Source organism: Ambystoma mexicanum, chromosome 4p, assembly GCF_040938575.1.
Source record: "Ambystoma mexicanum isolate Mex_15411 chromosome 4p, UKY_AmexF1_1, whole genome shotgun sequence".
Taxonomy (NCBI): Eukaryota; Metazoa; Chordata; class Amphibia; order Caudata; family Ambystomatidae; genus Ambystoma; species Ambystoma mexicanum.
The window spans coordinates 656,627,836-656,655,477 of record NC_090927.1 but is presented as its reverse complement, the minus strand read 5'-3'; positions in this window follow the sequence as shown (position 1 = coordinate 656,655,477).

Sequence of the window (27,642 nt, the reverse complement as noted above, 5' to 3'; positions counted from 1 at the left end):
TAGCGGGGGGTGGGGGGCAACAGGAGACAGACACGGGCATGAGCGGGGGGTGGGGGGAACAACAGAGACAGACACGGGGCATGAGCGGGGGGTAGGGGGCTACAGGAGACAGACAAGTGGCATGAGAGGGGGTGGGGGGCAACATGAGACAGACATGGGGCATGACCAGGGTGGGGAGAACAGGAGACAGACACGGGGCATGAGCGGGGGGTGGGGGGCAATAGGAGACAGACACGGGGCATGAGCAGAGGTTGGGGGAACAACAGAAACGAGGCATGAGCAGGGGGTGGGGAGAACAGGAGACAGACACGGGGCATGAGCGGGGGCGTGGGGGGCAACAGGAGACAGACACGGGGCATGAGCGGGGGTGGGAGAAACAGGAGACAGACACGGGGCATGTGCATGGGGTGGGGAGAACAGGAGTCAGACACGGGGCATGAGAGGGGGGTGGGGGGCAACAAGAGAGAGACACGGGGCATGAGCAGGTGGGGGGAATAGGAGACAGACACGGGGCATGAGCGGGTGGGGGGAAGAGAAGACAGACACGGGGCATGAGCGGGGGGGTGGGGGCAACAGGAGATAGACACGGGCATGAACGGTGGCTGGGGGGAACAGGACACAGACACGGGGCATGAGCGGGGGGTCGGGAGAACAGGAGACAGACATGGGGCATGAGGGGGGGCATGGGGGGCAACAGGAGACAGACACGGCACATGAGGGGAACAGGAGACAGATATGGGGTATGAGCGGGGGGTGGGGAGAACTGGAGACAGACACGGGGCATGAGCGGGGGAACAGAAGACAGACACGAGGCATGCATGGGGGGTGGGGGGAAGGGGAGAGAGAGACACGGGGCATGAGCGGGTGGGGAGGGAGAGAGACACACGGGGCATGAGCGGGGGGTGGGTGGGAAGGAGAGAGAGACACACGGGGCATGAGCGGGGGGTGGGGGAAGGGAGAGAGACACACGGGGCATGAGTGGGGGGCGGGGGAGGGAGAGAGACACACGGGGCATGAGCGGGGGATGGTGGCAACAGGAGAGAGACACGAGGTATGAGACGGGTGTGGGGGGAACGGGAGACAGACACGGGGCATGAGCGGGGGTGGGGGGAACAACAGAGACAGACACGGGGCATGAGCGGGGGTTGGGGGGCAACAGGAGAGACACGGGGCATGAGCGGGGGGTGGGGGGAACAGGAGACAGACACGGGGCATGAGCGAGGGGTGATGAGCGAGGGGTGGGGGGAACAGGAGACAGACACGGGGCATGAGCAGGGATGGGGGAACAACAGCAACGGGGCATGAGCAGGATGTGGGGAGAACAGACACGGGGCATGAAAGGAGGGGTTTGGGGGGCAACAGGAGAGACACGGGGCATGAGCGGGGGGTGGGGGAACAGGAGACAGACACGGGGCATGAGCGAGGGGTGGGGGGAACAGGAGACAGACACGGGGCATGAGCAGTGATGGGGGAACAACAGAAACGGGGCATGAGCAGGGGGTGGGGAGAACAGACACGGGACATGAAAGGGGGGGTTTGGGGGGCAACAGGAGACAGACACGGGGCATGAGTGTGGAGTGGGGGGAACAGGAGACAGACACAGGGCATGAGCGGGGGTTTGGGGGGCAACAGGAGACAGACACGGGGTCATGAGTGTGGAGTGGGGGGAACAGGAGACAGACACAGGGCATGAGCGGGGGGTGGGGGGAAAAACAGAGACAGAGACGGGACATGAGCGGGGATGGGGGCAACAGGAGACAGACACAGGGCATGAGCGGGGGTGGGGGGCAACAGGAGACAGACACGGGGCATGAGCGGGGGGTGGGGGGCAACAGGAGGGACACGGGGCATGAGCGGGGGGTGGGGGGCAACAGGAGAGACACGGGGCATGAGCGGGGGGTGGAGGGAACAGGAGACAGACACGGGGCATGAGCGGGGGGTGGGGGGCAACAGGAGACAGACACGGGGCATGAGCTGGCAGTGGGGGGCAACAGGAGATAGACACGGGCATGAGCGGGGGTGGGGGGAACAGGAGACAGACAAGGGGCATGAGCAGGGGGTGGGGGAACAACAGAGACAGTCATGGGGCATGAGCGTGGGGTGGGGAGCAACAGGAGAGACACGGGGCATGAGCGGGGGGTGGGGGGAACAGGAGACAGACACGGGGCATGAGCGAGGGGTGGGAGGAACAGGAGACAGACACGGGGCATGAGCAGGGGGTGGGGGGCAACAGGAGACAGACACGGGGCATGAACGGGGGGTTGGGGGCAACAGGAGAGACACGGGGCATGAGCGGGGGTGGGGGCAACAGGAGACAGACACAGGGCATGAGCGGGGTTGGGGGGCAACAGGAGACAGACACGGGGCATGAGCGGGGGTTGGGGGGCAACAGGAGACAGACACGGGGCATGAGCGGGGGGTTGGGGGCAACAGGAGGGACACGGGGCATGAGCGGGGGGTGGAGGGCAACAGGAGAGACACGGGGCATGAGCGGGGGTGGAGGGAACAGGAGACAGACACGGGGCATGAGCGGGGGGTGGGGGGCAACAGGAGACAGACACGGGGCATGAGCGGGCAGTGGGGGGGAACAGGAGATAGACACGGGCATGAGCGGGGGTGGGGGGAACAGGAGACAGACACGGGGCATGAGCAGGGGGTGGGGGAACAACAGAGACAGTCATGGGGCATGAGCGTGGGGTGGGGGGCAACAGGAGAGACACGGGGCATGAGCAGGGGGTGGGGGGCAACAGGAGACAGACACAGGGCATGAGCGGGGGGTGGGGGGGAAAACAGAAACGGGGCATGAGCAGAGGTTGGGGAGAACAGACACGGGGCATGAAAGGAGGGCTTGGGGGGCAACAGGAGACAGACACGGGGCATGAGCGGCGGGTGGGGGGAACAATAGAAACGGGGCATGAGCGGGGAGTGGGGGGAACAGGAGACAGACACGGGGCATGAGCGGGGGGTGGTGGGCAACAGGAGAGACACGGGGCATGAGCGGGGGTGGGGGGAACAGGAGATGGACACGGGGCATGAACGGGGGGTGGTGGGCAACAGGAGACAGACACGGGGCATGAGCGGATGGTGGGGGGCAACAGGAGATAGACACGGGGCATGAGCGGGGGTGGGGGGAACAGGAGACAGACACGGGGCATGAGCAGGGGGTGGGGGAACAACAGAGACAGACACGGGGCATGAGCGTGGGGTGGGGGGCAACAGGAGAGACACGGGGCATGAGCGGGGGGTGGGGGGAACAGGAGACAGACACGGGGCATGAGCGAGGGGTGGGGGGAACAGGAGACAGTCACGGGGCATGAGCGGGGGGTGGGGGGGAAGAACAGAAACCGGGCATGAGCAGGGGGTGGGGGGAACAGACACGGGGCATGAAAGGGGGGGTTTGGGGGGCAACAGGAGACAGACACGGGGCATGAGCGGGGGGTGGGGGGAACAACAGAGACAGACACGGGGCATGAGCGGGGGACGGGGGGCAACAGGAGAGACACGGGGCATGAGTGGGGGTGCGGGGAACAGGAGACAGACACGGGGCATGAGCGAGGGGTGGGGGGAACAGGAGACAGACACGGGGCATGAGCGGGGGGTGGGGGGAACAACAGAAACGGAGCATGAGCAGGGGGTGGGGAGAACAGACACGGGGCATGAAAGGTGGTTTGGGGGCAACAGGAGACAGACACTGGGCATTAGCGGGGGGTGGGGGGGAACAACAGAAATGGGGCATGAGCAGGGAGTGGGGGGAACAGGAGACAGACACGGGGTATGAGCAGGGGGTGGGGGGAACAACAGAGACAGACACGGGGCATGAGCGGGGGGTAGGGGGCTACAGGAGACAGACAAGGGGCATGAGAGGGGGTGGGGGGCAACAGGAGACAGACACGGGGCATGAGCAGGGTGGGGGGAACAGGAGACAGACACGGAGCATGAGTGGGGGGTGGGGAGAACAGGAGACAGACACGGGGCATGAGCGGGGGGTGGGGGGCAACAGGAGACGGACACGGGGCATGAGCGGGGGGTGGGGGGCAACAGGAGAGACATGGGGCATGAGCGGGGGTCGGGGGCAAAGGGAGAGACACGGGGCATGAGCGGGGGGTGGAGGGAACAGGAGACAGACACGGGGCATGAGCAAAGGTTGGGGGAACAGGAGACAGACACGGGGCATGAGCGGAGGGTGGGGGGAACAACAGAAACGAGGCATGAGCAGGGGGTGGGTAGAACAGGAGACAGACACGGTGCATGAGCAGGGGTGTGGGGGGCAACAGGAGACAGACAGGGGGCATGAGCGAGGGTGGGAGGAACAGGAGACAGACACGGGGCATGTGCAGGGGGTGGGGAGAACAGGAGACAGACACGGGGCATGAGTGGGGGGTGGGGGGCAACAAGAGAGAGACACGGGGCATGAGCAGGTGGGGGGAATAGGAGACAGACATGGGGCATGAGCGGGTGGGGGGAAGAGAAGACAGACACGGGGCATAAGCGGGGAGGTAGGTGGCCACAGGAGATAGACACGGGCATGAACGAGGGCTGGGTCGGAACAGGACACAGACACGGGGCATGAGCGGGGGGTGGGGAGAACAGGATACAGACATGGGGCATGAGCAGAGGGTGTGGGGAGCAACAGGAGACAGACACGGCACATTAGGGGAACAGGAGACAGATATGGGGCAAGAGCGGGGGGTGGGGAGAACTGGAGACAGACACGGGGCATGAGCGGGTGGGGGAGGGAGAGAGGGAGAGAGACACATGGGGCATGAGCGGGGGGTGGGCGGGAGGGAGAGAGACACACGGGGCATGAGCGGGGGGTGGGCGGGAGGGAGAGAGACACACAGGGCATGAGCGGGGGTGGGGGGGAGAGAGACACACGGGGCATTAGCGGGGGGTGGGTGGGAAGGGGAGAGAGACACACGGGGCATGAGCGGGGGGTGGGGGAAGGGAGAGAGACACACGGGGCATGAGCGGGGGGTAGGTGGGATGGAGAGAGACACACGGGGCATGAGCGGGGGATGGTGGCAACAGGAGAGAGACAGGGGGCATGAGCGGGGAGGTGGGGGAACAGGAGACAGACACGGGGCATGAGCGGGGGTGGGGAGAACAGACACGGGGCATGAAAGGTGGGTTTGGGGGGCAACAGGAGACAGACACAGGGCATGAGCGGGGGTAGGAGGAACAACAGAAACGGGGCATGAGCGGGGAATGGGGGAACAGGAGACAGACATGGGGCATGAGCAGGGGTTGGGGGGAACAACAGAGACAGACACGGGGCATGAGCGGGGGTGGGGGTCAACAGGAGACAGACACGGGGCATGAGCGGGGGTGGGGGGCAACAGGAGACAGACACAGGGCATGAGAGGGGGGTGGGGGGAACAGGAGACAGACACGGTGCATTAGCGGGGGGTGGGGAGAACAGGAGACAGACACGGGGCATGAGAGGGGGGTGGGGGGCATCAGAAGACAGACACGGGGCATGAGCGGGGGGTGGGGGGCAACAGGAGAGACACGGGGCATGAGTGGGGGGTGAGGGGAACAGGAGACAGACACGGGGCATGAGCGGGGGGTGGGGGGCAACAGGAGACATGCACGGGGCATGAGCGGGGGGAACAGAAGACAAACATGGGGCATGAGGGGGGGATGGGGGAAGGAGAGAGAGACACACGGGGCACACGGGGCATGAGCGGGGGTGGTTGGAGGGAGAGAGAACCACGGGGCATGAGCGGGGGGTGGGCGGGAGGGAGAGAGACACACGGGGCATGAGCGGGGGGTGTGGGGAGGGAGAGAGACACACGGGGCATGAACGGGCGGGGGAGAGACACACGGGACATGAGCGGGGGGTGGGCGGGAGGGGGAGAGACACACGGGGAAAGAGCGGGGGTGGGCGGGAGGGAGAAAGACACAGGGCAAGAGCGGGGTGGGCGGGAGGGGGAAAGACACGGGGCAAGAGCGGCGGTGGGTGGGAGGGAGAAAGACATGGGGCAAGAGCAGGGATGGGCAGGAGGGGGAAAGACACGGGGCAAGAGCAGGGGTGGGCGGGAGGGGGAAAGAGACACGGGGCAAGAGCGGGGGGTGGGGAGAACAGGAGACAGACACGGGGCATGAGCGGGGGGGTGGGGGGCAACAAGAGATGGACACGGGGCATGAGCGGGGGGTTGGGGGCAACAGGAGGGACACGGGGCATGAGCGGGGGGTGGAGGGCAACAGGAGAGACACGGGGCATGAGCGGGGGTGGAGGGAACAGGAGACAGACACGGGGCATGAGCGGGGGGTGGGGGGCAACAGGAGACAGACACGGGGCATGAGCGGGCAGTGGGGGCAACAGGAGATAGACACGGGCATGAGCGGGAGTGGGGGTAACAGGAGACAGACACGGGGCATGAGCAGGGGGTGTGGGAACAACAGAGACAGTCATGGGGCATGAGCGTGGGGTGGGGGGCAACAGGAGAGACACGGGGCATCAGCGGGGGTGGGGGGCAACAGGAGACAGACACAGGGCATGAGCGGGGGGTGGGGGGGGAAAACAGAAACGGGGCATGAGCAGAGGTTGGGGAGAACAGACACGGGGCATGAAAGGGGGGCTTGGGGGGCACCAGGAGACAGACACGGGGCATGAGCGGCGGGTGGGGGGAACAACAGAAACGGGGCATGAGCGGGGAGTGGGGGGAACAGGAGACAGACACGGGGCGTGAGCGGGGGGTGGTGGGCAACAGGAGAGACACGGGGCATGAGCGGGGGTGGGGGGAACAGGGGATGGACACGGGGCATGAGCGGGGGGTGGTGGGCAACAGGAGACAGACACGGGGCATGAGCGGATGGTGGGGGGCAACAGGAGATAGACACGGGGCATGAGCGGGGGTGGGGGGAACAGGAGACAGACACGGGGCATGAGCAGGGGGTGGGGGAACAACAGAGACAGACACGGGGCATGAGCGTGGGGTGGGGGGCAACAGGAGAGACACTGGGCATGAGCGGGGGGTGGGGGGAACAACAGAAACGGGGCATGAGCGGGGAGTGGGGGGAACAGGAGACAGACACGGGGCATGAGCGGGGGGTGGTGGGCAACAGGAGAGACACGGGGCATGAGCGGGGGTGGGGGGAACAGGGGATGGACACGGGGCATGAGCGGGGGGTGGTGGGCAACAGGAGACAGACACGGGGCATGAGCGAGGGGTGGGGGGAACAGGAGACAGTCACGGGGCATGAGCGGGGGGTGGGGGGGAAGAACAGAAACCGGGCATGAGCAGGGGGTGGGGGGAACAGACACGGGGCATGAAAGGAGGGGTTTGGGGGGCAACAGGAGACAGACACGGGGCATGAGCGGGGGGTGGGGGGAACAACAGAGACAGACACGGGGCATGAGCGGGGGACGCGGGGCAACAGGAGAGACACGGGGCATGAGTGGGGGTGCGGGGAACAGGAGACAGACACGGGGCATGAGCGAGGGGTGGGGGGAACAGGAGACAGACACGGGGCATGAGCGGGGGGTGGGGGGAACAACAGAAACGGAGCAGGGGGTGGGGAGAACAGACACGGGGCATGAAAGGGGGTTTGGGGGCAACAGGAGACAGACACTGGGCATTAGCGGGGGGTGGGGGGAACAACAGAAATGGGGCATGAGCGGGGAGTGGGGGGAACAGGAGACAGACACGGGGTATGAGCAGGGGGTGGGGGAACAACAGAGACAGACACGGGGCATGAGCGGGGGGTAGGGGGCTACAGGAGACAGACAAGGGGCATGAGAGGGGGTGGGGGGCAACAGGAGACAGACACGGGGCATGAGCAGGGTGGGGGGGAACAGGAGACAGACACGGAGCATGAGTGGGGGGTGGGGAGAACAGGAGACAGACACGGGGCATGAGCGGGGGGTGGGGGGCAACAGGAGACGGACACGGGGCATGAGCGGGGGGTGGGGGCAACAGGAGAGACATGGGGCATGAGCGGAGGTCGGGGGCAAAGGGAGAGACATGGGGCATGAGCGGGGGGTGGAGGGAACAGGAGACAGACACGGGGCATGAGCAAAGGTTGGGGGAACAGGAGACAGACACGGGGCATGAGCGGAGGGTGGGGGGAACAACAGAAACGAGGCATGAGCAGGGGGTGGGTAGAGCAGGAGACAGACACGGTGCATGAGCAGGGGTGTGGGGGGCAACAGGAGACAGACAGGGGGCATGAGCGAGGGTGGGAGGAACAGGAGACAGACACGGGGCATGTGCAGGGGGTGGGGGGAATAGGAGACAGACACGGGGCATGAGCGGGTGGGGGGAAGAGAAGACAGACACGGGGCATGAGCGGGGAGGTAGGTGGCCACAGGAGATAGACACGGGCATGAACGAGGGCTGGGGGGAACAGGACACAGACACGGGGCATGAGCGGGGGGTGGGGAGAACAGGAGACAGACATGGGGCATGAGCAGAGGGTGTGGGGGGCAACAGGAGACAGACACGGCACATTAGGGGAACAGGAGACAGATATGGGGCAAGAGCGGGGGGTGGGGAGAACTGGAGACAGACACGGGGCATGAGCGGGTGGGGGAGGGAGAGATGGAGAGAGACACACGGGGCATGAGCGGGGGGTGGGCGGGAGGGAGAGAGACACACGGGGCATGAGCGGGGGGTGGGCGGGAGGGAGAGAGACACACAGGGCATGAGCGGGGGTGGGTGGGGAGAGAGACACACGGGGCATTAGCGGGGGGTGGGTGGGAAGGGGAGAGAGACACACGGGGCATGAGCGGGGGGTGGGGGAAGGGAGAGAGACACACGGGGCATGAGCGGGGGGTGGGTGGGATGGAGAGAGACACACGGGGCATGAGCGGGGGATGGTGGCAACAGGAGAGAGACAGGGGGCATGAGCGGGGAGGTGGGGGAACAGGAGACAGACACGGGGCATGAGCGGGGGTGGGGAGAACAGACACGGGGCATGAAAGGTGGGTTTGGGGGGCAACAGGAGACAGACACGGGGCATGAGCGGGGGTAGGAGGAACAACAGAAACGGGGCATGAGCGGGGAATGGGGGAACAGGAGACAGACATGGGGCATGAGCAGGGGTTGGGGGAACAACAGAGACAGACACGGGACATGAGCGGGGGTGGGGGTCAACAGGAGACAGACACGGGGCATGAGCGGGGGTGGGGGGCAACAGGAGACAGACACGGGGCATGAGAGGGGGGTGGGGGGAACAGGAGACAGACACGGTGCATTAGCGGGGGGTGGGGAGAACAGGAGACAGACACGGGGCATGAGAAGGGGGTGGGGGGCATCAGGAGACAGACACGGGGCATGAGCGGGGGGTGGGGGGCAACAGGAGAGACACGGGGCATGAGTGGGGGGTGAGGGGAACAGGAGACAGACACGGGGCATGAGCGGGGGTGGGGGGCAACAGGAGACATGCACGGGGCATGAGCGGGGGGTGGGGGGCAACAGGAGACAGACACGGGGCATGAGCGGGGGGTGGGGGGGAAGAACAGAAACGGGGCATGAGCAGGGGGTGGGGGGAACAGACACGGGGCATGAAAGGGGGGGTTTGGGGGGCAACAGGAGACGGACATGGGGCATGAGCGGGGGGTGGGGGGAACAACAGAGACAGACACGGGGCATGAGCGGGGGATAGGGTGCAACAGGAGAGACACGGGACATGAGTGGGGGTGGGGGGAACAGGAGACAGACACGGGGCATGAGCGAGGGGTGGGGGGAACAGGAGACAGACACGGGGCATGAGCGGGGGGTGGGGGGAACAACAGAAACGGAGCATGAGCAGGGGGTGGGGAGAACAGACACGGGGCATGAAAGGGGGTTTGGGGGTAACAGGATACAGACACGGGGCCTTAGCAGGGGGTGGGGGGCAACAGGAGACAGACACGGGCATGAGCGGGGGGTGGGGGGAACAACAGAGACAGACACGGGGCATGAGCGGGGGGTAGGGGGCTACAGGAGACAGACAAGTGGCATGAGAGGGGGTGGGGGGCAACATGAGACAGACACGGGGCATGACAAGGGTGGGGGGAACAGGAGACAGACACGGAGCATGAGTGGGGGTGGGGAGAACAGGAGACAGACACGGGGCATGAGCAGGGGGTGGGGGGCAACAGGAGACAGACACGGGGCATGAGCGGAGGGTGGGGGGCAACAGGAGAGACATGGGGCATGAGCGGGGGTGGGTGGCAAAGGGAGAGACACGGGGCATGAGCGGGGGGTGGAGGGAACAGGAGACAGACACGGGGCATGAGCGAGGGTTGGTGGGAACAGGAGACAGACACGGGGCATGAGCGGAGGTTGGGGGGAACAACAGAAACGAGGCATGAGCAGGGGGTGGGGAGAACAGGAGACAGACACGGGGCATGAGTGGGGCGTGGGGGGCAACAGGAGACAGACACGGGGCATGAGCGGGGGTGGGAGGAACAGGAGACAGACACGGGGCATGAGCGGGGGGTGGGGGAACAACAGAAACGGAGCATGAGCAGGGGGTGGGGAGAACAGACACGGGGCATGAAAGGGGGTTTGGGGGTAACAGGATACAGACACGGGGCCTTAGCAGGGGGTGGGGGGCAACAGGAGACAGACACAGGCATGAGCGGGGGGTGGGGGGAACAACAGAGACAGACACGGGGCATGAGCGGGGGGTAGGGGGCTACAGGAGACAGACAAGTGGCATGAGAGGGGGTGGGGGGCAACATGAAACAGACACGGGGCATGAGCAGGGTGGGGGGAACAGGAGACAGACACGGAGCATGAGTGGGGGTGGGGAGAACAGGAGACAGACACGGGGCATGAGCAGGGGGTGGGGGGCAACAGGAGACAGACACGGGGCATGAGCGGAGGGTGGGGGGCAACAGGAGAGACATGGGGCATGAGCGGGGGTGGGTGGCAAAGGGAGAGACACGGGGCATGAGCGGGGGGTGGAGGGAACAGGAGACAGACACGGGGCATGAGCGAGGGTTGGGGGGAACAGGAGACAGACACGGGGCATGAGCGGAGGTTGGGGGGAACAACAGAAACGAGGCATGAGCAGGGGGTGGGGAGAACAGGAGACATACACGGGGCATGAGCGGGGGTGTGGGGGGCAACAGGAGACAGACACGGGGCATGAGCGGGGGTGGGAGGAACAGGAGACAGACACGGGGCATGAGCAGGGATGGGGGAACAACAGAAACGGGGCATGAGCAGGGGTGGGGAGAACAGACACGGGGCATGAAAGGGGGGTTTGGGGGGCAACAGGAGACTGACACGGGGCATGAGCGGGGGGTGGGGGGAACAACAGAGACAGACACGGGGCATGAGCGGGGTGTGGGGGGCAACAGGAGAGACACGGGGCATGAGCAGGGGTGGGGGGAACAGGAGACAGACACGGGGCATGAGCGAGGGGTGGGGGAACAGGAGACAGACTCGGGGCATGAGCAGGGGGTGGGGAGAACAACAGAAACGGGGCATGAGCATGGGGTGGGGAGAACAGACATGGGGCATGAAAGGTGGGTTTGGGGGGCAACAGGAGACAGACACGGGGCATGAGCGGGGGTAGGAGGAACAACAGAAACGGCGCATGAGCGGGGAATGGGGGGAACAGGAGACAGACACGGGGCATGAGCAGGGGTTGGGGGGAACAACAGAGACAGACACAGGGCATGAGCGGGGGTGGGGAGAACAGGAGACAGACACGGGGCATGAGAGGGGGGTGGGGGGCAACAGGAGACAGACACGTGGCATGAGCGGGGGGTGGGGGGCAACAGGAGAGACACGGGGCATGAGTGGGGGGTGGGGGGAACAGGAGACAGACACAGGGCATGAGCGGGGGGTGGGGGGCAACAGGAGACATGCACGGGGCATGAGCGGGCAGTGGGGGGCAACAGGAGATAGACACAGGGCATGAGCGGGGGTGGGGGGAACAGGAGAAAGACACGGGGCATGAGCGGGGGGTGGGGGGCAACAGGAGAGACACGGGGCATGAGCGGGGGGTGGGGGAACAGGAGACAGACACGGGGCATGAGCGGAGGGTGGGGGGCAACAGGAGACAGACACGGGGCATGAGCGGGCGGTGGGGGGCAACAGGAGATAGACACGGGGCATGAGCGGGGGTGGGGGGAACAGGAGAAAGACACGGGGCATGAGCGGGGGGTGGGGGAACAACAGAGACAGACACGGGGCATGAGCGTGGGGTGGGGGGCAACAGGAGAGACATGGGGCATGAGCGTGGTGTGGGGGGAACAGGAGACAGACACGGGGCATGAGCGAGGGGTGGGGGAAACAGGAGATAGACACGGGGCATGAGCAGGGGGTGGGGGGAACAACAGAAACGGGGCATGAGTAGGGGGTGGGGAGAACAGACACGGGGCATGAAAGGGGGGTTTTGGGGGCAACAGGAGACAGACACGGGGCATGAGCAGGGGGTGGGGGGAACAACAGAGACAGACACGGGGCATGAGCGGGCGAGTGGGGGGGAAGAACAGAAACGGGGCATGAGCAGGGGGTGGGGGGAACAGACACGGGGCATGAAAGGGGGGGTTTGGGGGGCAACAGGAGACGGACATGGGGCATGAGCGGGGGGTGGGGGGAACAACAGAGACAGACACGGGGCATGAGCGGGGGATAGGGTGCAACAGGAGAGACACGGGGCATGAGTGGGGGTGGGGGGAACAGGAGACAGACACGGGGCATGAGCGAGGGGTGGGGGGAACAACAGAAACGGAGCATGAGCAGGGGGTGGGGAGAACAGACACGGGGCATGAAAGGGGGTTTGGGGGTAACAGGATACAGACACGGGGCCTTAGCAGGGGGTGGGGGGCAACAGGAGACAGACACGGGCATGAGCGGGGGGTGGGGGGAACAACAGAGACAGACACGGGGCATGAGCGGGGGGTAGGGGGCTACAGGAGACAGACAAGTGGCATGAGAGGGGGTGGGGGGCAACATGAGACAGACACGGGGCATGACAAGGGTGGGGGGAACAGGAGACAGACACGGAGCATGAGTGGGGGTGGGGAGAACAGGAGACAGACACGGGGCATGAGCGGGGGGTGGGGGGCAACAGGAGACAGACACGGGGCATGAGCGGAGGGTGGGGGGCAACAGGAGAGACATGGGGCATGAGCGGGGGTGGGTGGCAAAGGGAGAGACACGGGGCATGAGCGGGGGGTGGAGGGAACAGGAGACAGACACGGGGCATGAGCGAGGGTTGGTGGGAACAGGAGACAGACACGGGGCATGAGCGGAGGTTGGGGGGAACAACAGAAACGAGGCATGAGCAGGGGGTGGGGAGAACAGGAGACAGACACGGGGCATGAGTGGGGCGTGGGGGGCAACAGGAGACAGACACGGGGCATGAGCGGGGGTGGGAGGAACAGGAGACAGACACGGGGCATGAGCGGGGGGTGGGGGGAACAACAGAAACGGAGCATGAGCAGGGGGTGGGGAGAACAGACACGGGGCATGAAAGGGGGTTTGGGGGTAACAGGATACAGACACGGGGCCTTAGCAGGGGGTGGGGGGCAACAGGAGACAGACACGGGCATGAGCGGGGGGTGGGGGGAACAACAGAGACAGACACGGGGCATGAGCGGGGGGTAGGGGGCTACAGGAGACAGACAAGTGGCATGAGAGGGGGTGGGGGGCAACATGAAACAGACACGGGGCATGAGCAGGGTGGGGGAACAGGAGACAGACACGGAGCATGAGTGGGGGTGGGGAGAACAGGAGACAGACACGGGGCATGAGCGGGGGGTGGGGGGCAACAGGAGACAGACACGGGGCATGAGCGGAGGGTGGGGGGCAACAGGAGAGACTTGGGGCATGAGCGGGGGTGGGTGGCAAAGGGAGAGACACGGGGCATGAGCGGGGGGTGGAGGGAACAGGAGACAGACACGGGGCATGAGCGAGGGTTGGGGGGAACAGGAGACAGACACGGGGCATGAGCGGAGGTTGGGGGGAACAACAGAAACGAGGCATGAGCAGGGGGTGGGGAGAACAGGAGACAGACACGGGGCATGAGCAGGGGTGTGGGGGGCAACAGGAGACAGACACGGGGCATGAGCGGGGGTGGGAGGAACAGGAGACAGACACGGGGCATGAGCAGGGATGGGGGAACAACAGAAACGGGGCATGAGCAGGGGGTGGGGAGAACAGACACGGGGCATGAAAGGGGGGTTTGGGGGGCAACAGGAGACTGACACGGGGCATGAGCGGGGGGTGGGGGGAACAACAGAGACAGACACGGGGCATGAGCGGGGTGTGGGGGGCAACAGGAGAGACACGGGGCATGAGCAGGGGTGGGGGGAACAGGAGACAGACACGGGGCATGAGCGAGGGGTGGGGGAACAGGAGACAGACTCGGGGCATGAGCAGGGGGTGGGGAGAACAACAGAAACGGGGCATGAGCATGGGGTGGGGAGAACAGACATGGGGCATGAAAGGTGGGTTTGGGGGGCAACAGGAGACAGACACGGGGCATGAGCGGGGGGTAGGAGGAACAACAGAAACGGGGCATGAGCGGGGAATGGGGGGAACAGGAGACAGACACGGGGCATGAGCAGGGGTTGGGGGAACAACAGAGACAGACAAAGGGCATGAGCGGGGGTGGGTAGAACAGGAGACAGACACGGGGCATGAGAGGGGGGTGGGGGGCAACAGGAGACAGACACGTGGCATGAGCGGGGGGTGGGGGGCAACAGGAGAGACACGGGGCATGAGTGGGGGGTGAGGGGAACAGGAGACAGACACGGGGCATGAGCGGGGGGTGGGGGGCAACAGGAGACATGCACGGGGCATGAGCGGGCAGTGGGGGGCAACAGGAGATAGACACAGGGCATGAGCGGGGGTGGGGGGAACAGGAGAAAGACACGGGGCATGAGCGGGGGGTGGGGGGCAACAGGAGAGACACGGGGCATGAGCGGGGGGTGGGGGAACAGGAGACAGACACGGGGCATGAGCGGAGGGTGGGGGGCAACAGGAGACAGACACGGGGCATGAGCGGGCGGTGGGGGGCAACAGGAGATAGACACGGGGCATGAGCGGGGGTGGGGGGAACAGGAGAAAGACACGGGGCATGAGCGGGGGGTGGGGGAACAACAGAGACAGACACGGGGCATGAGCGTGGGGTGGGGGGCAACAGAAGAGACATGGGGCATGAGCGTGGTGTGGGGGGAACAGGAGACAGACACGGGGCATGAGCGAGGGGTGGGGGAAACAGGAGATAGACACGGGGCATGAGCAGGGGGTGGGGGGGAACAACAGAAACGGGGCATGAGTAGGGGGTGGGGAGAACAGACACGGGGCATGAAAGGGGGGTTTTGGGGGCAACAGGAGACAGACACGGGGCATGAGCAGGGGGTGGGGGGAACAACAGAGACAGACACGGGGCATGAGCGGGCGAGTGGGGGGGCAACAGGAGAGACACGGGGCATGAGTGGGGGTGGGGGGAACAGGAGACAGACACGGGGCATGAGCGAGGGGTGGGGGAACAGGAGACAGACACGGGGCATGAGCGGGGGTTGGGGGGAACAACAGAAATGGAGCATGAGCAGGGGGTGGGGAGAACAGACACGGGGCATGAAATGGGGGCTTGGGGGGCAACAGGAGACAGACACGGGGCATGAGCGGGGAGTGGGGGGAACAGGAGACAGACATGGGGCATGAGCGGGGGTTGGGGGGAACAACAGAGACAGACACGGGGCATGAGCGGGGGTTTGGTGGCATCAGGAGACAGACAAGGGGCATGAGCGGGGTGGGGGGCAACAGGAGATAGACACGGGGCATGAGCTGGGGGTGGGGGGCAACAGGAGACAGACACGGGGCATGAGCAGGGGGTGGGGGGAACAGGAGACAGACACGGAGCATGAGTGGGGGTGGGGAGAACAGGAGACAGACACAGAGCATGAGCGGGGGGTGGGGGGCAACAGGAGATAGACACGGGGCATGAGCGGGGGTGGGGGGAACAGGAGACAGACACGGGGCATGAGCAGGGGGTGGGGGAACAACAGAGACAGTCACGGGGCATGAGCGTGGGGTGGGGGGCAACAGGAGAGACACGGGGCATGAGCGGGGGGTGGGGGAACAGGAGACAGACATGGGGCATGAGCGAGGGGTGGGGGGAACAGGAGACAGACACGGGGCATGAGCGGGGGGTGGGGGGGAAGAACAGAAACGGGGCATGAGCAGGGGGTGGGGGGAACAGACACGGGGCATGAAAGGGGGGGTTTGGGGGGCAACAGGAGACAGACATGGGGCATGAGTGGGGGGTGGGGGAACAACAGAGACAGACACGGGGCATGAGCGGGGGATAGGGGGCAACAGGAGAGACACGGGGCATGAGTGGGGGTGGGGGGAACAGGAGACAGACACGGGGCATGAGCGAGGGGTGGGGGGAACAGGAGACAGACACGGGGCATGAGCGGGGGTGGGGGCAACAACAGAAAAGGAGCATGAGCAGGGGGTGGGGAGAACAGACACGGGGCATGAAAGGGGGGTTTGGGGGTAACAGGATACAGACACGGGGCCTTAGCGGGGGGTGGGGGGCAACAGGAGACAGACACGGGCATGAGCGGGGGTGGGGGGAACAACAGAGACAGACACGGGGCATGAGCGGGGGGTAGGGGGCTACAGGAGACAGACAAGTGGCATGAGAGGGGGTGGGGGGCAACATGAGACAGACACGGGGCATGAGCAGGGTGGGGAGAACAGGAGACAGACACGGGGCATGAGCGGGGGGTGGGGGCAACAGGAGACAGACACGGGGCATGAGCGGAGGTTGGGGGGAACAACAGAAACGAGGCATGAGCAGGGGGTGGGGAGAACAGGAGACAGACACGGGGCATGAGCGGGGGCGTGGGGGGCAACAGGAGACAGACACGGGGCATGAGCGGGGGTGGGAGGAACAGGAGACAGACACGGGGCATGTGCATGGGGTGGGGAGAACAGGAGTCAGACACGGGGCATGAGAGGGGGGCAACAAGAGAGAGACACGGGGCATGAGCAGGTGGGGGGAATAGGAGACAGACACGGGGCATGAGCGGGTGGGGGGAAGAGAAGACAGACACGGGGCATGAGCGGGGGGGTGGGGGCAACAGGAGATAGACACGGGCATGAACGGTGGCTGGGGGGAACAGGACACAGACACGGGGCATGAGCGGGGGGTCGGGAGAACAGGAGACAGACATGGGGCATGAGCGGGGGCATGGGGGGCAACAGGAGACAGACACGGCACATGAGGGGAACAGGAGACAGATATGGGGTATGAGCGGGGGGTGGGGAGAACTGGAGACAGACACGGGGCATGAGCGGGGGGAACAGAAGACAGACACGAGGCATGCGTGGGGGGTGGGGGGAAGGGGAGAGAGAGACACGGGGCATGAGCGGGTGGGGAGGGAGAGAGACACGCGGGGGGTGGGCGGGAGGGAGAGAGACACACGGGGCATGAGTGGGGGGGTGGGCGGGAAGGAGAGAGACACACAGGGCATGAGCGGGGGTGGGGGGAGAGAGACACACGGGGCATGAGCGGGGGGTGGGTGTAAAGGAGAGAGAGACACACGGGGCATGAGCGGGGGGTGGGGGAAGGGAGAGAGACACACGGGGCATGAGTGGGGGGCGGGGGGGAGGGAGAGAGACACACGGGGCATGAGCGGGGGATGGTGGCAACAGGAGAGAGACACGGGGCATGAGCCGGGTGTGGGGGGAACAGGAGACAGACACGGGGCATGAGCGGGGGTGGGGGGAACAACAGAGACAGACACGGGGCATGAGCGGGGGTTGGGGGGCAACAGGAGAGACACAGGGCATGAGCGGGGGGTGGGGGGAACAGGAGACAGACACGGGGCATGAGCGAGGGGTGATGAGCGAGGGGTGGGGGGAACAGGAGACAGACACGGGGCATGAGCAGGGATGGGGGAACAACAGCAACGGGCATGAGCAGGATGTGGGGAGAACAGACACGGGGCATGAAAGGAGGGGTTTGGGGGGCAACAGGAGAGACACGGGGCATGAGCGGGGGGTGGGGGGAACAGGAGACAGACACGGGGCATGAGCGAGGGGTGGGGGAACAGGAGACAGACACGGGGCGTGAGCAGTGATGGGGGAACAACAGAAACGGGGCATGAGCAGGGGGTGGGGAGAACAGACACGGGGCATGAAAGGGGGGGTTTGGGGGGCAACAGGAGACAGACACGGGGCATGAGTGTGGAGTGGGGGGAACAGGAGACAGACACAGGGCATGAGCGGGGGTTTGGGGGGCAACAGGAGACAGACACGGGGTCATGAGTGTGGAGTGGGGGGAACAGGAGACAGACACAGGGCATGAGCGTGGGGTGGGGGGAACAACAGAGACAGAGACGGGACATGAGCGGGGGTGGGGGCAACAGGAGACAGACACAGGGCATGAGCGGGGGTGGGGGGCAACAGGAGACAGACACGGGGCATGAGCGGGGGGTGGGGGGCAACAGGAGGGACATGGGGCATGAGCGGGGGGTGGGGGGCAACAGGAGAGACACGGGGCATGAGCGGGGGGTGGAGGGAAAAGGAGACAGACACGGGGCATGAGCGGGGGGTGGGGGGCAACAGGAGACAGACACGGGGCATGAGCTGGCAGTGGGGGGCAACAGGAGATAGACACGGGCATGAGCGGGGGTGGGGGGAACAGGAGACAGACATGGGGCATGAGCAGGGGGTGGGGGAACAACAGAGACAGTCATGGGGCATGAGCGTGGGGTGGGGGGCAACAGGAGAGACATGGGGCATGAGCGGGGGGTGGGGGGAACAGGAGACAGACACGGGGCATGAGCGAGGGGTGGGAGGAACAGGAGACAGACACGGGGCATGAGCGGGTGGTGGGGGGCAACAGGAGACAGACACGGGGCATGAGCGGGGGGTTGGGGGCAACAGGAGAAACACGGGGCATGAGCGGGGGTGGGGGCAACAGGAGACAGACACAGGGCATGAGCGGGGTTGGGGGGCAACAGGAGACAGACACGGGGCATGAGCGGGGGTTGGGGGGCAACAGGAGACAGACACAGGGCATGAGCGGCGGGTGGGGGGGAAAACAGAAACGGGGCATGAGCAGAGGTTGGGGAGAACAGACACGGGGCATGAAAGGGGGGTTTGGGGGGCAACAGGAGACAGACACGGGGCATGAGCGGCGGGTGGGGGGAACAACAGAAACGGGGCATGAGCGGGGAGTGGGGGGAACAGGAGACAGACACGGGGCATGAGCGGGGGGTGGTGGGCAACAGGAGAGACACGGGGCATGAGCGGGGGTGGGGGGAACAGGAGATGGACACGGGGCATGAGCGGGGGGTGGTGGGCAACAGGAGACAGACACGGGGCATGAGTGGATGGTGGGGGGCAACAGGAGATAGACACGGGGCATGAGCGGGGGTGGGGGGAACAGGAGACAGACACGGGGCATGAGCAGGGGGTGGGGGAACAACAGAGACAGACACGGGGCATGAGCGTGGGGTGGGGGGCAACAGGAGAGACACGGGGCATGAGCGGGGGTGGGGGGAACAGGAGACAGACACGGGGCATGAGCGAGGGGTGGGGGGAACAGGAGACAGTCACGGGGCATGAGCGGGGGGTGGGGGGGAAGAACAGAAACCGGGCATGAGCAGGGGGTGGGGGGAACAGACACGGGGCATGAAAGGGGGGGTTTGGGGGGCAACAGGAGACAGACACGGGGCATGAGCGGGGGGTGGGGGGAACAACAGAGACAGACATGGGGCATGAGCGGGGGACGGGGGCAACAGGAGAGACACGGGGCATGAGTGGGGGTGCGGGGAACAGGAGACAGACACGGGGCATGAGCGAGGGGTGGGGGGAACAGGAGACAGTCACGGGGCATGAAAGGGGGTTTGTGGGCAACAGGAGACAGACACTGGGCATTAGCGGGGGGTGGGGGGGAACAACAGAAATTGGGCATGAGCGGGGAGTGGGGGGCACAGGAGACAGACACGGGGTATGAGCAGGGGGTGGGGGAACAACAGAGACAGACACGGGGCATGAGCGGGGGGTAGGGGGCTACAGGAGACAGACAAGCGGCATGAGAGGGGGTGGGGGGCAACAGGAGACAGACACGGGGCATGAGCAGGGTGGGGGGAACAGGAGACAGACACGGAGCATGAGTGGGGGGTGGGGAGAAGAGGAGACAGACATGGGGCATGAGCGGGGGGTGGGGGGCAACAGGAGAGACATGGGGCATGAGCGGGGGTTGGGGGCAAAGGGAGAGACATGGGGCATGAGCGGGGGGTGGAGGGAACAGGAGACAGACACGGGGCATGAGCAAAGGTTGGGGGGAACAGGAGACAGACACGGGGCATGAGCGGAGGGTGGGGGGAACAACAGAAACGAGGCATGAGCAGGGGGTGGGTAGAACAGGAGACAGACACTGTGCATGAGCAGGGGTGTGGGGGGCAACAGGAGACAGACAGGGGGCATGAGCGAGGGTGGGAGGAACAGGAGACAGACACGGGGCATGTGCAGGGGGTGGGGAGAACAGGAGACAGACACGGGGCATGAGTGGGGGGTGGGGGGCAACAAGAGAGAGACACGGGGCATGAGCAGGTGGGGGGAATAGGAGACAGACACGGGGCATGAGCGGGTGGGGGGAAGAGAAGACAGACACGGGGCATGAGCGGGGAGGTAGGTGGCAACAGGAGATAGACACGGGCATGAACGAGGGCTGGGGGGAACAGGACACAGACACGGGGAATGAGCGGGGGGTGGGGAGAACAGGAGACAGACATGGGGCATGAGCAGAGGGTGTGGGGGGCAACAGGAGACAGACACGGCACATTAGGGGAACAGGAGACAGATATGGGGCAAGAGCGGGGGGTGGGGAGAACTGGAGACAGACACGGGCATGAGCGGGTGGGGGAGGGAGAGAGTGAGAGAGACACACGGGGCATGAGCGGGGGGTGGGCGGGAGGGAGAGAGACACGCGGGGCATGAGCGAGGGGTGGGCGGTAAGGGAGAGAGACACACAGGGCATGAGCGGGGGTGGGGGGGAGAGAGACACACGGGGCATTAGCGGGGGGTGGGTGGGAAGGGGAGAGAGACACACGGGGCATGAGCGGGGGGTGGGGGAAGGGAGAGAGACACACGGGGCATGAGCGGGGGGTGGGTGGGATGGAGAGAGACACACGGGGCATGAGCGGGGGATGGTGGCAACAGGAGAGAGACAGGGGGCATGAGCGGGGAGGTGGGGGAACAGGAGACAGACACGGGGCATGAGCGGGGGTGGGGAGAACAGACACGGGGCATGAAAGGTGGGTTTGGGGGGCAACAGGAGACAGACAAGGGGCATGAGCGGGGGTAGGAGGAACAACAGAAACGGGGCATGAGCGGGGAATGGGGGAACAGGAGACAGACATGGGGCATGAGCAGGGATGGGGGAACAACAGCAACGGGCATGAGCAGGATGTGGGGAGAACAGACACGGGGCATGAAAGGAGGGGTTTGGGGGGCAACAGGAGAGACACGGGGCATGAGCGGGGGGTGGGGGAACAGGAGACAGACACGGGGCATGAGCGAGGGGTGGGGGAACAGGAGACAGACACGGGGCGTGAGCAGTGATGGGGGAACAACAGAAACGGGGCATGAGCAGGGGGTGGGGAGAACAGACACGGGGCATGAAAGGGGGGGTTTGGGGGGCAACAGGAGACAGACACGGGGCATGAGTGTGGAGTGGGGGGAACAGGAGACAGACACAGGGCATGAGCGGGGGTTTGGGGGGCAACAGGAGACAGACACGGGGTCATGAGTGTGGAGTGGGGGGAACAGGAGACAGACACAGGGCATGAGCGTGGGGTGGGGGGAACAACAGAGACAGAGACGGGACATGAGCGGGGGTGGGGGCAACAGGAGACAGACACAGGGCATGAGCGGGGGTGGGGGGCAACAGGAGACAGACACGGGGCATGAGCGGGGGGTGGGGGGCAACAGGAGGGACACGGGGCATGAGCGGGGGGTGGGGGGCAACAGGAGAGACACGGGGCATGAGCGGGGGGTGGAGGGAACAGGAGACAGACACGGGGCATGAGCGGGGGGTGGGGGGCAACAGGAGACAGACACGGGGCATGAGCTGGCAGTGGGGGGCAACAGGAGATAGACACGGGCATGAGCGGGGGTGGGGGGAACAGGAGACAGACACGGGGCATGAGCAGGGGGTGGGGGAACAACAGAGACAGTCATGGGGCATGAGCGTGGGGTGGGGGGCAACAGGAGAGACATATGGCATGAGCGGGGGGTGGGGGGAACAGGAGACAGACACGGGGCATGAGCGAGGGGTGGGAGGAACAGGAGACAGACACGGGACATGAGCGGGTGGTGGGGGGCAACAGGAGACAGACACGGGGCATGATCGGGGGGTTGGGGGCAACAGGAGAAACATGGGGCATGAGCGGGGGTGGGGGCAACAGGAGACAGACACAGGGCATGAGCGGGGTTGTGGGGCAACAGGAGACAGACACGGGGCATGAGTGGGGGTTGGGGGGCAACAGGAGACAGACACGGGGCATGAGCGGGGGGTTGGTGGCAACACAAGGGACACGGGGCATGAGCGGGGGGTGGAGGGCAACAGGAGAGACACGGGGCAGGAGCGGGGGTGGAGGGAACAGGAGACAGACACGGGGCATGAGCGGGGGGTGGGGGGCAACAGGAGACAGACACGGGGCATGAGCGGGCAGTGGGGGGCAACAGGAGATAGACACGGGCATGAGCGGGGGTGGGGGGAACAGGAGACAGACACGGGGCATGAGCAGGGGGTGGGGGAACAACAGAGACAGTCATGGGGCATGAGCGTGGGGTGGGGGCCAACAGGAGAGACACTGGGCATGAGCGGGGGGTGGGGGGCAACAGGAGACAGACACAGGGCATGAGCGGCGGGTGGGGGGGGAAAACAGAAACGGGGCATGAGCAGAGGTTGGGGAGAACAGACACGGGGCATGAAAGGGGGGTTTGGGGGGCAACAGGAGACAGACACGGGGTATGAGCGGCGGGTGGGGGGAACAACAGAAACGGGGCATGAGCGGGGAGTGGGGGGAACAGGAGACAGACACGGGGCATGAGCGGGGGGTGGTGGGCAACAGGAGAGACACGGGGCATGAGCGGGGGTGGGGGGAACAGGAGATGGACACGGGGCATGAGCGGGGGGTGGTGGGCAACAGGAGACAGACACGGGGCATGAGTGGATGGTGGGGGGCAACAGGAGATAGACACGGGGCATGAGCGGGGGTGGGGGGAACAGGAGACAGACACGGGGCATGAGCAGGGGGTGGGGGAACAACAGAGACAGACACGGGGCAAGAGCGTGGGGTGGGGGGCAACAGGAGAGACACGGGGCATGAGCGGGGGGTGGGGGGAACAGGAGACAGACACGGGGCATGAGCGAGGGGTGGGGGGAACAGGAGACAGTCACGGGGCATGAGCGGGGGGTGGGGGGAACAGGAGACAGTCACGGGGCATGAGCAGGGGGTGGGGGGAACAGACACGGGGCATGAAAGGGGGGGTTTGGGGGGCAACAGGAGACAGACACGGGGCATGAGCGGGGGGTGGGGGGAACAACAGAGACAGACATGGGGCATGAGCGGGGGACGGGGGCAACAGGAGAGACACGGGGCATGAGTGGGGGTGCGGGGAACAGGAGACAGACACGGGGCATGAGCGAGGGGTGGGGGGAACAGGAGACAGTCACGGGGCATGAAAGGGGGTTTGGGGGCAACAGGAGACAGACACTGGGCATTAGCGGGGGGTGGGGGGGAACAACAGAAATTGGGCATGAGCGGGGAGTGGGGGGAACAGGAGACAGACACGGGGTATGAGCAGGGGGTGGGGGAACAACAGAGACAGACACGGGGCATGAGCGGGGGGTAGGGGGCTACAGGAGACAGACAAGGGGCATGAGAGGGGGTGGGGGGCAACAGGAGACAGACACGGGGCATGAGCAGGGTGGGGGGAACAGGAGACAGACACGGAGCATGAGTGGGGGGTGGGGAGAAGAGGAGACAGACACGGGGCATGAGCGGGGGGTGGGGGGCAACAGGAGACGGACTCGGGGCATGAGCGGGGGGTGGGGGGCAACAGGAGAGACATGGGGCATGAGCGGGGGTTGGGGGCAAAGGGAGAGACACGGGGCATGAGCGGGGGGTGGAGGGAACAGGAGACAGACACGGGGCATGAGCAAAGGTTGGGGGGAACAGGAGACAGACACGGGGCATGAGCGGAGGGTGGGGGGAACAACAGAAACGAGGCATGAGCAGGGGGTGGGTAGAACAGGAGACAGACACGGTGCATGAGCAGGGGTGTGGGGGGCAACAGGAGACAGACAGGGGGCATGAGCGAGGGTGGGAGGAACAGGAGACAGACACGGGGCATGTGCAGGGGGTGGGGAGAACAGGAGACAGACACGGGGCATGAGTGGGGGGTGGGGGGCAACAAGAGAGAGACACGGGGCATGAGCAGGTGGGGGGAATAGGAGACAGACACGGGGCATGAGCGGGTGGGGGGAAGAGAAGACAGACACGGGGCATGAGCGGGGAGGTAGGTGGCAACAGGAGATAGACACGGGCATGAACGAGGGCTGGGGGAACAGGACACAGACACGGGGCATGAGCGGGGGGTGGGGAGAACAGGAGACAGACATGGCGCATGAGCAGAGGGTGTGGGGAGCAACAGGAGACAGACACGGCACATTAGGGGAACAGGAGACAGATATGGGGCAAGAGCGGGGGGTGGGGAGAACTGGAGACAGACACGGGCATGAGCGGGTGGGGGAGGGAGAGAGGGAGAGAGACACACGGGGCATGAGCGGGGGGTGGGCGGGAGGGAGAGAGACACACGGGGCATGAGCGGGGGGTGGGCGGGAGGGAGAGAGACACACAGGGCATGAGCGGGGGTGGGGGGGAGAGAGACACACCGGGCATTAGCGGGGGGTGGGTGGGAAGGGGAGAGAGACACACGGGGCATGAGCATGGGGGTGGGGGAAGGGAGAGAGACACACGGGGCATGAGCGGGGGGTGGGTGGGATGGAGAGAGACACACGGGGCATGAGCGGGGGATGGTGGCAACAGGAGAGAGACAGGGGGCATGAGCGGGGAGGTGGGGGAACAGGAGACAGACACGGGGCATGAGCGGGGGTGGGGAGAACAGACACGGGGCATGAAAGGTGGGTTTGGGGGGCAACAGGAGACAGACAAGGGGCATGAGCGGGGGTAGGAGGAACAACAGAAACGGGGCATGAGCGGGGAATGGGGGAACAGGAGACAGACATGGGGCATGAGCAGGGGTTGGGGGGAACAACAGAGACAGACACGGGGCATGAGCGGGGGTGGGGAGAACAGGAGACAGACACGGGGCATGAGAGGGGGGTGGGGGGCAACAGGAGACAGACACAGGGCATGAGCGGGGGGTGGGGGGCAACAGGAGAGACACGGGGCATGAGTGGGGGGTGAGGGGAACAGGAGACAGACACGGGGCATGAGCGGGGGGCAACAGGAGACATGCACGGGGCATGAGCGGGCGGTGGGGGGCAACAGGAGATAGACACAGGGCATGAGCGGGGGTGGGGGTACAGGAGAAAGACACGGGGCATGAGCGGGGGGTGGGGGGCAACAGGAGACAGACACGGGGCATGAGCGGGGGGTGGGGGGGAAGAACAGAAACGGGGCATGAGCAGGGGGTGGGGGGAACAGACACAGGGCATGAAAGGGGGGGTTTGGGGGGCAACAGGAGACAGACATGGGGCATGAGCGGGGGGTGGGGGGAACAACAGAGACAGACACGGGGCATGAGCGGGGGATAGGGGGCAACAGGAGAGACACGGGGCATGAGTGGGGGGAACAGGAGACAGACACTGGGCATAAGCGAGGGGTGGGGGGAACAGGAGACAGACACGGGGCATGAGCGGGGGGTGGGGGGAACAACAGAAACGGAGCATGAGCAGGGGGTGGGGAGAACAGACACGGGGCATGAAAGGGGGTTTGGGGGTAACAGGATACAGACACGGGGCCTTAGCAGGGGGTGGGGGGCAACAGGAGACAGACACGGGCATGAGCGGGGGGTCGGGGGAACAACAGAGACAGACACGGGGCATGAGCGGGGGGTAGGGGGCTACAGGAGACAGACAAGTGGCATGAGAGGGGATGGGGGGCAACATGAGACAGACACGGGGCATGAGCAGGGTGGGGGGAACAGGAGACAGACACGGAGCATGAGTGGGGGTGGGGAGAACAGGAGACAGACACGGGGCATGAGCGGGGGCGTGGGGGGCAACAGGAGACAGACACGGGGCATGAGCGGGGGTGGGAGGAACAGGAGACAGACACGGGGCATGTGCATGGGGTGGGGAGAACAGGAGTCAGACACGGGGCATGAGAGGGGGGCATGGGGGGCAACAGGAGACAGACACGGCACATGAGGGGAACAGGAGACAGATATGGGGTATGAGCGGGGGGTGGGGAGAACTGGAGACAGACACGGGGCATGAGCGGGGGGGAACAGAAGACAGACACGGGGCATGCGAGGGGGGTGGGGGGAAGGGGAGAGAGAGACACGGGGCATGAGCGGGTGGGGAGGGAGAGAGACACACGGGGCATGAGCGGGGGGTGGGCGGGAGGGAGAGAGACACACGGGGCATGAGTGGGGGGGTGGGCGGGAAGGAGAGAGACACACACGGGGCATGAGCGGGGGGTGGGGGAAGGGAGAGAGACACACGGGGCATGAGTGGGGGGTGGGGGGGAGGGAGAGAGACACACGGGGCATGAGCGGGGGATGGTGGCAACAGGAGAGAGACACGGGGCATGAGCGGGTGGGGAGGGAGAGAGACACACGGGGCATGAGCGGGGGTGGGGGGGAGAGAGACACACGGGGCATGAGCGGGGGGTGGGTGGGAAGGAGAGAGAGACACACGGGGCATGAGCGGGGGGTGGGGGAAGGGAGAGAGACACACGGGGCATGAGTGGGGGGCGGGGGGGAGGGAGAGAGACACACGGGGCATGAGCGGGGGATGGTGGCAACAGGAGAGAGACACGGGGCATGAGCCGGGTGTGGGGGGAACAGGAGACAGACACGGGGCATGAGCGGGGGTGGGGGGAACAACAGAGACAGACACGGGGCATGAGCGGGGGTTGGGGGGCAACAGTAGAGACACGGGGCATGAGCGAGGGGTGGGGGGAACAGGAGACAGACACGGGGCATGAGCAGGGATGGGGGAACAACAGCAACGGGGCATGAGCAGGATGTGGGGAGAACAGACACGGGGCATGAGCGGGGGTTGGGGGGCAACAGGAGAGACACGGGGCATGAGCGGGGGGTGGGGGGAACAGGAGACAGACACGGGGCATGAGCGAGGGGTGGGGGGAACAGGAGACAGACACGGGGCATGAGCAGGGATGGGGGAACAACAGAAATGGGGCATGAGCAGGGGGTGGGGAGAACAGACACGGGGCATGAAAGGGGGGGTTTGGGGGGCAACAGGAGACAGACACGGGGCATGAGCGGGGGGTGGGGGGAACAACAGAGACAGATACGGGGCATGAGCGGGGTGTGGGGGGCAACAGGAGAGACACGGGGCATGAGCAGGGGTGGGGGGAACAGGAGACAGACACGGGGCATGAACGAGGGGTGGGGGAACAGGAGACAGACACGGGGCATGAGCAGGGGGTGGGGAGAACAACAG